We start from the raw sequence: 16,602 nt of genomic DNA, 5'->3' as shown, positions 1-16,602 counted from the left end.
TCTCTCATTAATAGAAAGTGATCTTGAGCGGCAAATTGACAGTCCAACAGCAATACCACCACTGACGCAATTTATGGCGGTGTTACATTTCTGTGCCTCAGGATCGTTGCAAACAACGGTGGGAATAGTGGCGGGCATCTCCCAATCCTCCTTTTCCCGGATCCTGAGGGCAGTGATGGAGGCACTTTTCAAGCACCTCCATCATTTTATTAAAATGCCTTTGGATATGGGTGCCCTTAGTGTGGCCAAGGCCAATTTTTACCAAATAGCTGGCTTCCCACACATCATAGGGGTTGTGGATGGTACTCACATACCACTTCAGCCTCCAGCACGGCTGGAGGCAATATTTAGAAACCGTAAACACTATCACTCCCTGAATGTAATGGTGGTATGTGATGCCTCCCTCCAGATCCTGTCCCTGAATTCTAAATTACCAGGAAGTGCTCATGACTCCTTCGTCATCCGGCAATCAGGGATATGGCAGAAATTAACCAACCTACAAGCTGGTGATGCGTGGCTTCTGGGTAAGTGGAGACCTTTAGTACATAACAATGTTAAGCTTGATACACAGTGTTCCTGATGTTGGCTAATTTTTTTCACAGGAGACAGTGGATACCCTTGCATGTCCTGGCTGCTCACTCCTTATTTGGCTCCCACACCAGGGCCACAAAGTGCGTATAATTCCGCACTTACAGCCACCAGGCAAGTGGTGGAGCGCTGTATCGGCCTTTTAAAAGGCCGATTCAGATGCCTCCACCGCTCTGGTGGCGAGCTCATGTATGTGCCGGATATGGTGTCTAAAATTGTGGTCCTGTGTGGGATATTTCACAACATTGCCATAAGGAGTGGTGTCCCAATGCAGCCAGAGGATGCCTTACCTGAGGATGGCCCCCCCGAGGTTGGTCGGAGGTCAGTATGTGGGGGGGCCATACGCGATGATGTGGTGGCCAGATTTTTTAGGTAAGTTGTAACAAAACTACAGTGTTTATACCTAATGTGTTTGTGTTTGTTTGCGAACATCTAATTTTGTGTTTTTTTTTCACCATCTTCTGTTTGTTCACATAATCTTTGGCACTCCAACGCTCACTACTTCCTGCTACCCTTACCAAACCTGGATCTGGTCCTTTTGGGCATATATTCTGGAACCCATATTGCAACGCCATGTTTGTGGAATCATGTTGGCATGGTCCTTCGTCAACCAGTTCTTGATTTTTTGTTTTTAGTTAATTATTTCTTGGTATGTGTTGTATTTGAATTTATCACTGTGTTCTTTTTTTGGGAGTGACCACTTTGTTTTCTCTGTTATGTTGTGAATAAATGTTTGGAGAGTGAAATGGTCTTCCTTTTTTGGAACGTTAACAGCAAGTGTAACCAGGTTAACACAAGTTACATTTGACTAAGGGGTAATCCAGTACTGACGCCAGTTGAGCTAAACTGAAATATTTTTTCAGCTTCCCAACCCACACCAAAAGGAAGCCTGGCCCAACCTTGGGATTTGTAAGATTGGCCTAAGCAGCTTGCGCACCAACTAGGAACCAGTAAAATGTAGAAATATGTAATTGACACTACACCCAAAAAGGGAAATGACATTGTTACTGTTATGTGTTTCTTGTGTCTGTTTGACATACAAAGACAAAACACAATCTAACTTTTAAAAAAGGGAAATCCTTGCAGGAACAGTCTACTTATGTCATGCTAAACTATCTTGGTTTTGGATTTAAAAAATGAGCCAGAACGTATATTTGTCAGAATAAATTTATTTAGAAACGTAAACAAAAATAAAAAAACTACTGGCGAAGGAGGCCAGACAGCCGGTCGAGGGCCACCAGAATGCCGATTACATGTTGCCGCATCTGGCCAACACAATCCGCCACCTCTTGCCGACGCCTCTGTTCCTCTGTGGGTGAGAAAAGTGTGTGGGTTAATACAACAATAGGGAATCCACATTAAAAAAACAAAAACACAACGAAATCACTCCTAAACCTAAAAAAAATTAAAAAGGGTGTGCTGCCAAAAATACAAGGCCTATGTACAAATTCCCACAGGTGTGATATGTGTATGTTGAAATCACCAGGAAGAGGTAAAGGCAAACTGCAAAATCACCAAAAGTCAAGCCACAAAAACACGAAGAAAGGCACGACACATGATTACATACAAACAGTTTGTGCTTAAAAAAAATAAAAAATAAAAACATACCGGGAGCCAAAACGGGAGCTCCGGAAATGCCTCCATGATCCTCCTCGGAGGATCCGTCATTCCCCAAAGAATGGGGAGGAGTTATGATGGACTCCGGGGAGGGGGTAATTGGAAGAGGGGTGGGTGGAGGAGAGGGGGAAGTGGGACGGAGGGGAAGGAGGCCCGACATTTCCGGGAGAGGGTCTGGGAAGGATGGGGAGGAGTGGGGAATAGGGGAAAGATTTGAGGTGGAGTGTTGGCTGGGGGTTGGGGATAGTGGCCGGGAACGCCGTCTGGACGGACGGTGACGGCGGAGTCTTGGCTGTCCCCCTAAAATATGACAAAGAAATTGCGGTTAGTTTATGGACAAATCCGGGGACAAAAACTAAAAAAAAAAAAAAAAAAAAAAAAAATAAGCCAAATAGGAGTAGAATGAATAAATCAGAAATAGAGGGAAAACATGCACACGCAGATATGAGTACAAATAATAAATAGGACAGACAGGAAAACATGCACACGCAGATATGAGTACAAATAATAAATAGGACAGACAGGAAAACATGCACACGCAGTTTGCCCCACAAACACAAACATTAAAACCACAATACATAACACTTACTTTCCAGGATGTGCATGCGAAAGCATGCCAGCAAGCGGGGCGTTTGCCGTTGCAGGTCGGACCACCTGCGCTCCAGCTGGCCGATGTTGCGGCGTGAGCCGAAGGACCGCAGGCGGGACCGTGCCTCCGCATACATGGAGCGCTACTGCCGGTTGGTCATGGGTTGAGGTTGGCTGGTGATCCGGCGATCCATGACCTCCGTAAGCACCAGCAGCTCGCGCCTGGTGAATGCAGAGGCTCTCATGATGGCAATGGTGTTTTTCTTAAAAATCATTTTTGATAAAGTGTGTAAAAAATTTCTGATTGGCTAATGTATTTTGGAAATTAACAGGAGCAATTTTATTGGTTAGTGTATGAGTCATGTGTTCGACAGGGCCAGAAATCTCTGGAGAGTTATGATAGGCTTGATGCAGTGACATGCGTAAGCAAATTTAAATAAAGAAATGAACCCAGGGAAATATGCGGGGATCCACAGCAATAGAACAATTGTTTAATTGTGGTTCACATGTTTTTTGAACAATAAAAGCGAATGTTTCATCCGTACGTATTCTGCGGGTAAACACAAACACGGACAAGAGTAAAGTTTCTTGCATTGTGTTGAAAAAAAACAAACAATTAAGCTAATTGATACATTGATTGGCATGATACGATTGAGGGAGGTAGGCAGAATAAAGGAGCAGGTAATCGACATCTGACAAGGCCACTTCCTGTTTATACTTGTGTGTGCGTTCCTTTCAAGCCATTTCGGGGATGTACGCTCGCTATTTCGTACGCTCGTTAGTTAGAGGAGGGGTCGTCAGAGTTTAGGGAGGAATTTTAGATGCGAACGAAAATACGAGCGAGCCATTGAATTTAAATATATTTGTACGTACGCCTAACGTACGTGCGCCCACTTGCGAGTGGGTCTGAATGAGGGTCATTGTCAATTAGGAACCTTTTTCTGCTATAGTCTATTGGGGATTTTTAGGAAGGCAAAACTCAGGGTAGGGGGCGAATTTAGAATTGGGGTTTGTTTTATTAGCTAGCAATTGTGCCAGGGTACGTGCTTTTGGGGTTCAGGTAAATTAGAAAGTCACAGTTTTTAAACTATTACCTCAAGAATACACCATTATAAAGATAGGACTTTTCAACTTGTTGCGCAGCTGCAGTAGGAGCTTCCAGCAGACATAGTCATAATAACTTCACTTGGATTTTCAAAGATAGCCGGCGTGAGCTATTCATGACTTGTGACATCATTGGAGGTGGTGGCACCTGCAGAGGACCATAGAAGCCCTGGGGAGGTGGCAGCCACCCCCCAGGTGAAAATGCCAGAAGCCCTGGTGGGTGGGTACCCACCAGGCGAAGACGCCAAAGCCCTAGTGGGTTGGCGCCCACCCAGCAAAGGCACCGGAAGTCCTAGTGGGTGACGGGCATGCAAAACAGCTGACACAGGCCGCCGCCCACCAGGCAAAGACACCTAAACCCTGGTGGGCACCCACCAGGTGAAGACACTGAAGCCCTGGCGGGTTGGCACCCACCGGGCAAAGACACCAAAAGACCTAGTGGGCAGCGGCCATGCAAAAGAGCTGACACAGGCTGCTGCCCACTAGGTGAAGAGGCCAAAGCCCTGGCAGGTTGGTGCCCACCAGGTGAAAACCCCAAAGCCCTTGCGGGTTGGCGCCCGCTGGGCGAAGACACTGGAAGTCCTAGTGGGCGGCTGCCATGCAAAATAGCTGACACAGGCTGCCGCCCACTAGGTGAAGAGGCTGAAGCCCTGGCGGGTTGGTGCCCACCAGGCAAAAACATCAAAGCCCTGGCGGGTTGGCGCCCGCCAGGCAAAGACACCATAAGTCCTAGTGGGCGGCGGCCATGCAAAAGAGCTGACACAGGCTGCTGCCCACTAGGTGAAGAGGCTGAATCCCTGGCAGATTGGCGCCCACCAGGCAAAAATGCCGAAGCCGTGGCAGGTTGGTGTCCACCAGGTGAAGACTCTGAAAGTCCTAGTGGGTAGCAGCCATGAAGAAGAGCTATCACAGGCTGCCGCCCACTAGGTGAAGATGTGGAAGCCCTGGCAGGTTGGTGCCGGCTAGGCGAAGACGCCATAAGTCCTAGTGGGTGGCAGCCATGAAAAAGAGCTGAAACAGGCTGTTGCCCACTTGGTGAGGACATCAAAGGCCTGGCGGGTTGGTGCCTGCCAGGTGTAGATGCGAAGAAACAAGAAGTCCTACTGGGAGGCAGCCACAAAAAAGAGCTATCACAGGCTGCCACCCACTAGGCGAAGACACCAAAGCCCTGGTGGAATGGCGCCCACCAGGCAAAGATGCCGGAAATGCTAGTGGGCAGCAGCCACATAAAAGAGCTATCACAGGCTGCCGCCCACTAGGTGAAGTCAAAGACCTGGTGGGTTGGTGCCTGCCAGGCGAATACGCCAAAGTGCTGGTGGGTTGGCAACCGCCAGGCAAAGAAGCCAAAGCCCTGGCAGGTTGGTGCCTGCCAGATGAAAATGCCGAAGCCCTGGCAAGTTGGGACCTGCCAGGTGAAGAAGCCTAAGTCCAGGGGTGGCAGCAGCCATGCAAAAGAGCTTAAAGGCCACTGTCCCCTAGGTGAAGACCTGTCAAATAAAATATTACAGTGTGTTATTTTAATATTTTTTTACAGGTGGACTACAGGTGGCAGTGGGCCCTAATGCCCAGCATGCTGGTACTTGTGGTTTTTCAAGTACCAGCATGCAGGGAGGCATGCTTCGACCTATAGTTCACCTGCAAAATACATATTTTTTTTAAATGCACCACACAACACAATCAGCCCAGCTCCCATCACCAGGGGTGCTGGGGATAGCCCCGGGCTATCAGCCTGGGCCTAGGGTGCCTTGAGGAGAGGGACCCTTTATTGGGGTGGTCCCCAGCTACTCAGCGATCCCCGGCATGGACTGACTAGTGGTCAGGATTGATGCTGCAGCTGGGGGGCCTGGTGAAAGGGCTCCCCTGGCCGTGGCATCAGCCCCCCATTAGAAATAGTTCGGTGCTGGTCCTGGAGAATAGAGGGGGACCCTTCTTATTTTTCCCCCTGTATTTACAGAACCAGGACCAGATCAGAGCCCAGTGCTGGTTGCATAACTTACTGGGGACCCCTACGTCATTTTTCCCCTGTATTTTGGCAAAAGGGCTGGTTCTGACTAGCCCGGTGCTGGTTGTGCCTAAATATGGGGGAACCCTATGTCCTTTTTTCCCTGCATTAAAGCACAACCATGACTGGCTGCCTGTGTTTTAAAAAAAAATGGCGTGGCCCCACCCCCCAGAAAACAACCAGCCCTGGGCTCTGGAGCCCCAGTATTGGTTGTGCTAAATAAAGGAGACAATGACATAGGGGGTCCCTGTTTTAAGCTCAACCAGCACCAGGCTTTTGAGAACCTTTCCTGGTTGCTAAAATATGGGGGACAAATGATGTAGGGGTCCCCCATAATTAGCACAACCAGCACAGGGCTCTGAGCCAGTCCTGGTTCTGGAAATACAGGGGGAAAAATGCATAGGGCTCCCCCTGTATTCCCCAGAACCAGCACCGGACTCTGTCTAGCAGGGGGTGATGCCACAGCCATGAGAGCCCTATCACCAGGTCCCCCAGCCGCAGCATCACCCCTGACTGCTAGTGAGCCCAGGCCGGGGATCCCGGGATTTGGGGACAACCTCAATAAAGGGGTCCCCCTCCTCAGGGCACCCAAAGCCCAGGCCTGATAGCCCGGGGCTATCCCCGGCACCCCTGGGCGGTGGGTGCCAGGTTGATTATGTTTAGTGTGGTGCATAAGAAAATATAAATATTGTCTTTTGCAATAGTACTACAGGTCCCAGCAGGCATCCCTTGCATGCTGGAACTTGGAGAACCACAAGTACCAGCAGGCGGGGTATTAAGGGCCTGCTGGCACCCCCCTGCAAAAGAAATATTCAAATAAAACACACAGACACAGTCTTCTAAATCTTTTTTTTACCAGGACCTTCACCTGGAGCGTGGCGGCCAGTAAACTCTTATGCACAGCCACCGCACATCCAGGGCTTCCCGTCATCTTCATTCTTCATCTGGTCTCTCCAGCTCCCCGGTAAAGTGTGGTGCATTTGAAAATATAAATATTGGCTTTTGCTGTGGAACTACAGCTCCCAGCAAGCCTCCCCTGCATGCTGGTACTAGGAGAACCACAAGTATCAGCATGAGGGGCATTACGGGCTTGTTGGTACCTTTAGTTCCACAGCAAAGGCAACATTGAAAAAAACACATACACACCGTAGAAAAGTATAATTTTATTAAAACATACTTGCACACACACACATGTACTCACACATGCATACACACTATCTCAAATACTTACCTATGTATCCCTGAAGCCAATCTATCCTCTTCTCCAGTAGACAATCCAATGGATTACCTGAGAAAAAAAAATTCCATACTCACCTCCCCCTATGCGTGGATCAGGTCCTCTGCACACAATCCAGGGTCTTGGCAAAAAAAATGGAGATAACCGGAGCTGTCCGATTGACAGCTCCGCCCGGGATTTCAGTATAGAAATCCCAATGCATAGTGCTCATTGGCTAAGAGAGGCAAGCCTTCCGCCTCTCAGCCAATGAGCAGTTCTCACCACTGAATTCAATGGTGAGAACTGAGCATGCCCTTTTCAAAAATGGTGCCTCAGTGCCATTTTTGAAATTCAAAAATGGCCACCGCGAGCCAATCATGGATCACAACGTCATCGCCCCGCCCCTTCGGCTGGCTTAAATACAGCCAGCAGCGCGAGCCCCTCCATTCAGACATCGGCCGGGGAGCAGGAGAGACCAGCTGAAGAATGAAGACGACGGGAAGCCCTGGATGTGCGGCGGCCGTGCAAAAGAGCTTACTGGCCACCACGCTCCAGGTGAAGGTCCCGGTAAATAAAAGATTTAGAAGACTGTGTTTTATTTGAATAATTCTTTTGCAGGGGTACTATAGGTGCCAGCAGGCCCTTTATCCCCCGCCTGCTGGTACTTGTAGTTCTCCAAGTACCAGCATGCAAGGGATGCCTGCTGGGACCTGTAGTACTATTGCAAAAGACAATATTTATATTTTCTTATGCACCACACTATACATAATCAACCCGGCACCAACCGCCCAGGGGTGCCAGGGATAGCCTCGGGCTATCAGCATGGGCCTGGGGTGCCCTGAGGAGGGGAACTCCTTTATTGGGGGGTCCCAACTCCCCAGAGATCCCAGGCCTGGGCTGACTAGTGGTCAGGGGTGATGCTGCAGCTGGGGGGCCTGGTGAAAGGGCTCCCCTGGCTGTGGCATCACCCCCCTGGTAGACGAACTCCGGTACTGGTTTTGGGAAATAAAGGGGGAGCCCTATGCATTTTTCCCCCCTGTATTTCCAGAACCAGGACCGGCTCAGAGCCCTGTGCTAGTTGCACCAAATATGGGGGACCCCTACATCATTTGTCCCCCATATTATAGCAACCAGGACAGGTTCTCAAAAGCCTGGTGCTGGTTGTGCTTAATACAGGGGACCCCTACATCGTTTGTCCCCTGTATTTAGCACAACTAGTACTGGGGCTCCAAAGCCCAGGGCTGGTTGTTTTCTGGGGAAGGGTACGCTTTTTTTTTTTACACATTCAATTTTTAACATAAATGCGTAGATCTCATTGCTGCATTCGTCCATCTGTGACTTATTGATTTCATTTTCTCAGGTGAATACTCACTACCAGTGAGCCCTCTGTTGCCCACTGATGCCCCTTTTGTACTGCACCGCTGCCACTGCTCTGCACCACCACTGCTGCCACTACCCCACACGCCTACAGCCATCTCGCACTCTGCACCTCCCAAACCCATACCTCCCAACATTTAAGAATGTTGAGAGGTACAGGTCGCGCACCTTTGGTGCATGTGCCTGAAAGTGGGAGTGGCTTGCTGGAAAAGGGGCGGATCCTTGTGGCTTCCCCCATTTTTGTCACTTTAGGGGCATGCCCAGCACTCTCCGAGATGCTGGGCAGCCCCCAGGCTCTCCCTACACAAGAGAACAGATGCGCATTGCATGTTCTCTTCCTGCACATCTGCTGCTATGCAGAGCAGTGGTTTGTACTCCCCCCAACTTCCTCCCCACTGCAGGACACTACGGCCCGCAGGCGGGACAGTCCCAGAAAAATGGAACTGTCCCACAAGAAGCGGGACAGTTGGGAGGTATGCAAACCAACCTCCTGTGTGCGGTCCCCTCTTCCACCCTCTGTCGCCCACTGATGCCTCCTTTGCACGGCACCACTGCCACTGCACTGCACCACTGCTGCTGCCGCTACCCCACATGCCTACAGCCGTCTCGCACTCTGCACCTCCCAAACCAACCTCCTGTGTGCTGTCCCCTCTTCCACCTGCGTTAGAGTACCATTTTGTTGCCCTACTCCCCTGCAGGTGGCCCAGTTTGCTCATTGAAACCCTGATAGTTAATACATTTTAAAAAAGCTGTGAAATTCCATAGACAAAAAAACTTTACGGTTTCATATGTCCCATTAAGGTTACCACTCACACTTCAAAAAGCAATGAAATTACGATCGTTAAGGCTGACGCCTTAATGGACGTGTTCCCTGCGCAATACAGATATGGTATGCCATCACACCCTGTGGTTAACGGCAGATTCAGCACTCTCACAGTATGAGATTGCTGTCACTCACAAAATGGTGGAGCTGCTAATTCACAGAATTGTGTGCTCATTGGAATACACACATGCAGTCTATGCAACTGAGGTCAAAGCAGAGAATAGAGCTGTGCAGATGGGATAAAAGTGGTGTGGATGGGGGGAGGAGACCCAGCAGCGTGGATAGATGAGACACAAAGGCGTGTAGAGGAGGGAAGATTAAGCAGTACAGAGGGGGGGTTGCCAAAGTAATGCAGATGGGTGGAAAACAGTGGTGTGGATGGGGGTAAACAGAGTGGCATGGTTTGGGGGGACAGCGATGTGAATGGGGAAGAGAGTGGCATGGACATGAGAAGACAGGCAAAGACAGATTGGTGTGGATAAGGGAATACAGACTAGCACAAATAGGAGAACACACAACAGTAGGGATTGGTGAAGACAGATTCGTGTGGATGGGTAGGAAGACAGAGTAGTACAGGTGGGGGGAGGAGACAGAGTTGCACAGTTGGGTGGGACAGAGTGGTGCACAAGGAGGAAGAAAGAGTGCCACAGAGGAAAGGAAGACAGTGGCGTGGCTTAGGAGCAGGCAGTGGTGCAGATGGAAACAGAGTGGCACAGTACTGAATCTGCCATTAACCACAGGGTGTGATGGCATACCATATCTGTATTGTGCAAGGAACACATCCATTAAGGTGTCAGCCTTAATGATCGTAATTTCATTGCTTTTTGGAGTTTGAGTGTCAGAAAATCAATAGGTTTTGTGAATTTTCAGATCATGTCTAAGCAGCCTTAATGGGACATATGAAACTGTAAGGTTTTTTGTCTATGGAATATATATATTAAACTGTCCAAGATTTAAGTGAAAATACAATTATAAAAGTTTTAGGATAAGCTATTGTTAATAAAAATGTAACTGAGGTTTTCACGCTTCCAATATTACATGTCACTTTTTTTTTTCAGCAACTCCGGCCTGGGACAGTTGACAGTGCTATTATTAATAAAGTCAATAGAGCTTTTAGAAGACTTTGAATTGCTTTCAGGAAATATGGCATGCTGTCTGAAGTGTTGCACAGGCATGATAAGTTGGTGCTGGTGCATGACATAAATACACAGGAGAAAATTATATTTCTTAAAGTAAAGAGTGACAAAAAACAAGACGATAGTCTGTATGATAAAGGAATAGCATATTTATTTTTTACTCCTTGTTTCTAAACTGCATATTAAGGAACCTCAGAAATAGTTTATAAAAGTTAAAATATATCGTTAAAACAGTTGTTACATTTTGATATATTATAAAGCCCGGTGGAGTCAAAAATCACATCAAAATTGCTGTAACTGGTGATCAAAGTAGGTTTCATCTTACATGAAATACCTGCATTGTGATAGATTAATATGCAACTGTTTAATAGCTTACAATTTTAATATGCTTCGTAATGCTTTAGCCATATATAACTTCTTCACTATCAATATTAATATGTCAAGAAATGTACTTTGATTAACACCCCTCCTGTAAATTATGAAAATGATATGATTTAAAGGCTAGTTTTGTGTATAAAAATTGCAAGAATAATGTCTGAGTGCTTTTTTTACAGATCAGTTTTTATTTAAAAGAAATAAATATTCCTTAACACACAGAACACATACTCCCATTTATACTCCTTTATACAGACACATTCTGACTCACTGTTACTGTATAGTGGCTATTGAGTTCAATACAAAATGATTGTCTTCATTATAACTATGTTGTTTTTAATCTCTTTCTGATTGACCAGATAGCTCAAACAACATGCTTTTTTAACTACAGTATATCACATATCACAGCCACCTAATTTTTTTTGTGGGTTTGCTGCAGTTTTTAAACACACCACTTAATAAATACAGGATTTCTATATTTCTAATGGTATACAAATTGATGGTGGTTCATTGTTCTATTGCAGTGGTTCTCAAACTCAGTTCTCAGGATTCCACACAGGTCACATTTTCCAGGTCACCCAGCAGGTTCACAGGTGTATTTATTACTCACTGATACATTTTAAAAGATCCACAAATGGAGCTAATTACTTCACTTGCAATTCTTTGAGGAGACCTGGAAAAAATGCACTGTTTGGGGTCCTGAAGACCGAGTTTGAGAACCTGTGTTCTATTATATACTACAGTGGTTCTCAAATTCAGTCCTCAGGACCCCAAACAGTTCACGCTTTCCAGGTCACCTAGCTGGGCACAGATTCATTACTCACTGACACAATTTAAAATATCCACAGGTGGAGCTAATTATTTCATTTGTGATTCTGTGAGGAGACTTGCAAAACATGCACTGTTGGAGGTCCTAAGGACCAAGCTTGAGAACCTGTTGTTTACTAAAGTCTGCATTTTTAGCAGGTTTCTGCTGGAAAACTACAGAAAATGCAAAACCTACCCCTGTGTCTCTTCCTCTTTTCATTGTCACTGCCTTTTCTAGTATTGATTATCATCATCATCATCATCACACTACCACCACCCTTTATTTCAAGAAAGCCACAAAGGGTCTGTAGCAACTTACAAAGTGCATATACAGATAAAATGTAAATATAACAAGATATAAGGTGCTATACTGTAGACCAGAAAGAGAAGTCTGAAAGACAGGGCAGTGTCGACTATAAAATCTGTTAAAGACAACAAAATGTATTAATTGTTTATTATATATATATTTATTTTTTCAGACATTTTAATATACTATCAAAGTGAAATATTTCAAAAATATATTATATGTGAAAAAAAGTGATGGAAATAGTGAATTACAATCAATGCTATGTTCCTCCCACTGGTGGTAAATTAATTAAAGTTTTTCAATTTAAGGAGCATATCGAATAAAGAATGGTCAAAAATCAATAATGAAATCAACCCTTTTATTTACTATCTTCAGTATGTATTAAACTGGGTACACACATATACAATTGTTGGGCCGTTCTTTCAATTCGGCCAGTTTATTTAATATCAAAAGTGTGTGTGTGCAACTTTGATCATGTTTTTTGTATAAAAACTGGTCAAATAAGAGGATTCCATATTATGTGCAGTTTAAAATTCATCTGATTCAACAGGGCCACAACGGGCCAAAAGTGGGGTGTGTACGCACCTTCAACCATTCTTGCAATTCTATGCCAGCAGCGGCGTTGCCTCTGTGGGTGGTACAATATTTTTCTTTTGATAATTTGGCAGTCAGGGATCGAAGGTTGCAAGTATGATTGTAGAGGTGTGTGTACACATAGCGGCACTCTGGTGACTTTCGATTGGACGTGAAGTCAATTGAAACATTGCATCAAAAGAATGACCGCAAAGGTGTGTACACAGCTTTAGGCTTGCAGAATAATGTTCATTTTCATTGTTGCTGCAAGCAGACAGTCTAGTATACAATGTTGCAATTAGTTCCTTGTTTTAGTTACATTTCTTTGATCAAATAAAGTTACATTTGTAGCAATGAGTCATGAAGGGATCTCTGATTGTTTTTTGCTGAGCAGTTTAACTGTTCTTGTGTCCGATTTTATACTAAACTACACTGGTATGTAGGTATGATATGGTTGTGCAGTTATATATATTACTACCTATTTGTGAATTTCTTAGCGGTTGTAGGTACTATAATTTAATAAATCAGATGTCTCTTATTAGATAACATACTTATTCATTCTACAATGTAGTGGGTTTTTTGGTTATATTGCTGGATTATTCAGGATATCTATGATTACTTGAGATTATTCAGATATACTGCAATTTGGGGGTTTCACAACTGTATTTGGTAGATGTGTTAGTTTAATTTATCTGATAGCAGAAGTGTTGTCCTCTGGGGCACTTAATTCATTTTAATATGTTTGCCAATCTATTTTTTATTGAGCATGAATTCTTAAATGCTGTTAGATATAATCTTTGTTTGTTTTTCAGATTTTGTAATTTGTTAGTTCTTCAGATTATATTATTGAACTGAAATAGTCTGATCACTAAATACTATAATCCTCCAATTTTAAGTGTATTCAGTTTATTAATTAGATGTGTCTTTTGTTCGTTGGGAGGATTGCCACCTAGCAACAGCTGGTGGGTGGATGAGCAAGCCTCCCGAATAAATGAAAAATTTCCCTTACTTAGCTTGTCCCTACACAGGAGGGCGGGGCCAAGCAGCTGCTTTCTGACCTAATGGTCATGTGACCACTTGAGGCCGCCCTCAGGCAGATTTTTCAGAAGCCTACTGATGGCAATCCCAAGACTAGACTTGGATAACAAAGGAAAGTTTATCATTTCAAACGCAAGGAATGAAGACACTGACATTAATCTTTCCAGGTAAATTGTTAACTAAACTGGTAACTGGTAACAAAACATAGTTTTGATCAATGCAATGACGGAATTATACAGTGCAAACATAGCAACATGAAGAGCATCCACAGGCTAGGCACAGTTGATGCCTGTGGCTTGTCATGATCCTCTGGCCCACTCAGTAGAAAATAATAAAAGTATTAATCTCATGGAGCAACATTGGACAGAGCAACCAACAGCCCTAGCAAGGTGTAGGGAGGGTGCTTTTGCCAGGTGGCAATCCTATTCCCTAGAACAAAGAAAGTTTGCAGGTCATAGATTCCTGCAAACTACTCTTTGTTCATCGGGAGGATTGCAACCTAGCAATAGCTGGTGGGCAGACTACCACATACCTGGTGGTTGCTTGGAAGATCAGTTGGTCTCCAGTAATTCTTGGCAAATGTATGCTCAGAGGATCAATGAGTGGCATGCATTATGGAATGTAGGAATAAGTTTTGCTGCTGCACTGCAGGTGGCAGCTCCCCAGATGGAAGTGTTCCTTAAAGGGGTTAATGGCAAGTGATACATTACCTGCAAGCTTCACCTTTTATTGGAGCAGTAAGTTTCAATTATGAGAAGTTACCAAACAAATAATTTCAGTTGTCCCATATCTTAATATATCAAACTCAACTATACAATTTTTAAAGGAGGGTTTTTTGGATTGGTAATATAATTTAAGATTAGCTCAGTACACCTGGCATCTAAGGCTAAATCTAGTAATAAAGCAAAAATTATCAATCAAAGTACACTCTCTGAACTTGTGTCTAAGGCAGCTTAGAGGGTTAGAACAGGTTCTATGTTCTATATTCAAAGTACTAGAACACTGTGGATTAAAAGCGCTGGGTAGGAAAGAACTCCTCTGAGTAAGTAGAATTTGTTCAATTAGCCTCGGTGATAAAAAGGCAAGAGCTGAACCATAACAGCAGATGGAGGCTGATGCAAGGCCTGCATCATATTTGGCAGCCAGAACTCCAGGAAGGTGACAAGCTGTTCTAGCTGTATTAGCAGTACTATGCCATACATTAACATTTCTAACCATGGTAGAACATCTACGCCTTGAATGGCCTCAGGACCTCATTCAGAGCCACTCGCAAAATGCGAGCGTCCGCTCTGAATGAGGGCGGCAACATCTAAAAAATGATCTGGCCTCCTGGCCACTTGCTAGGCTATGGGTTACCACCCACAGCCTTAACGAACGACCAGGTTGATGGTCGCGATGGTCAAGACCATCGCGACCATCAGGGTTTGCGACGAGACCTTTGTGGTAGGGTCTCGTCTGCCGCAAGCCCCCTATGAAGATATTAGAAAAGAGCACTCACAGTGCCTCTATATGGTTATTGCTGCTGCAGCCTTTATAATTCTTGGACAGCTCCCACACACTGAGCAGACTAAGGACCTGATTCAGCAAGGAACGCACAGGAGAGAATGCATGCACCTGTCTGTTGTGATTGTATGCTAATAAATGCATACGCATGCAGAATAAGCAGACGCCTAGCACTACACAATACCACCCACTTTGTTTAACGTGTGTTCTGTTATACCAGTAAGACAGCGGAAACATTGGTAACATCGAGAACCACTGAACACAGTAGCATAATAGTGGTTGGCCTGACTTCCTGCAGGATCTCTGCAGAGATCCTGCATGCAACTAGACCTTAGGCTTCGTGTGTCACAGCAAGGGCTTAAATATGCACACCCCTAAAACGTCATCTAAACACACAGGCATGCCTGCGTTCGCCTAACCACCACCCCATCACCACCCAGAAATGGCACTTCCTGTCAATCACTGTGTTTTGGGTCTGTGTAGCCTCTGCAAACACAGTTACCCTCACTGAAGCTTTATCGTGCACGCGCAATGCGATGCTTGCGCAATATGCAACAATTGGCCGGATGCGTTCATGTGCATCCGCGTGTTCCTTGCTAAATCAGGCCCTTGTTTCTTCCCTCAACTTTTTTAAAAGTCACAGGCACAGTATTGCAACGTCTGCCTCAATCACTGCCCATAAGGAGTGGGTAGAATGGGCTTATCATAGACATGGGTGCTATAGAATACTCACAACCTCCTCTCATCTCTCCAGAATGCCCATCCTCAACATGCACCATCACAGCACAGCTCTGCTCTCCAGGTCAGTAACCTCATCTCTGCCTTGACCACCTGCCAATCACTTCCAACTGTCATGTGCCTCACCACCTGACACTGCTCATATGACATCCTCCTAACCAGAGCAGCTGCAGAGGCTGCTGGGAATTGTCATCTGCCTTTGTAATGACTTACACTTGCAGTGATGCACATTGTTAGATGTAATATCTCGCATAGCATAGTATTACATATCTGTTCCTTCTTTGGTAAATTGCACTGCCTCTTTGGTGACAGCATCTATTCCAGAACATCATGGGCAATAACTTTAATGGTTATTTTTGCAGCAGTGAAAATGACAGTAAAGAAAGATACAAGTCACATAGATACTCCAAACTGCTGGATAGCTACAACTAAGTCTGCATCCCTTAACTCAGAATACATTTCAACACTGTCTACACCCCCCATACCCATGGGATGCTTTGCCTATGTTCAGCTCATTGCCACACAACTGCCACCCAGTATTGCCTAGAGTATTAATCCATCAATGAGATGCATATGGCTCACTCATAGATTGCTTTTGTAGCAACAAGGCATGCATAGTTTGCTAAAATTCAGTAGATACTGTATAGTCGCATCTGGAATTGCATGTAACTCAGAATCAGGTCCATAATTGTTATTCACTACCTTATGTATCAAGTGTTACCACACATTTTTGTTGTAAGCTGATTTGGGCATGGCCATGTTTACCTGTTTCAAGTCAATGTATAGCAACAATATGTCAGCACTTTATAA

Source organism: Taudactylus pleione, unplaced genomic scaffold (assembly GCF_031769625.1).
Source record: "Taudactylus pleione unplaced genomic scaffold, aTauple2 ptg000127l, whole genome shotgun sequence".
In the NCBI taxonomy this organism is placed as follows: domain Eukaryota; kingdom Metazoa; phylum Chordata; class Amphibia; order Anura; family Myobatrachidae; genus Taudactylus; species Taudactylus pleione.
This window is presented reverse-complemented; position numbering follows the sequence as displayed.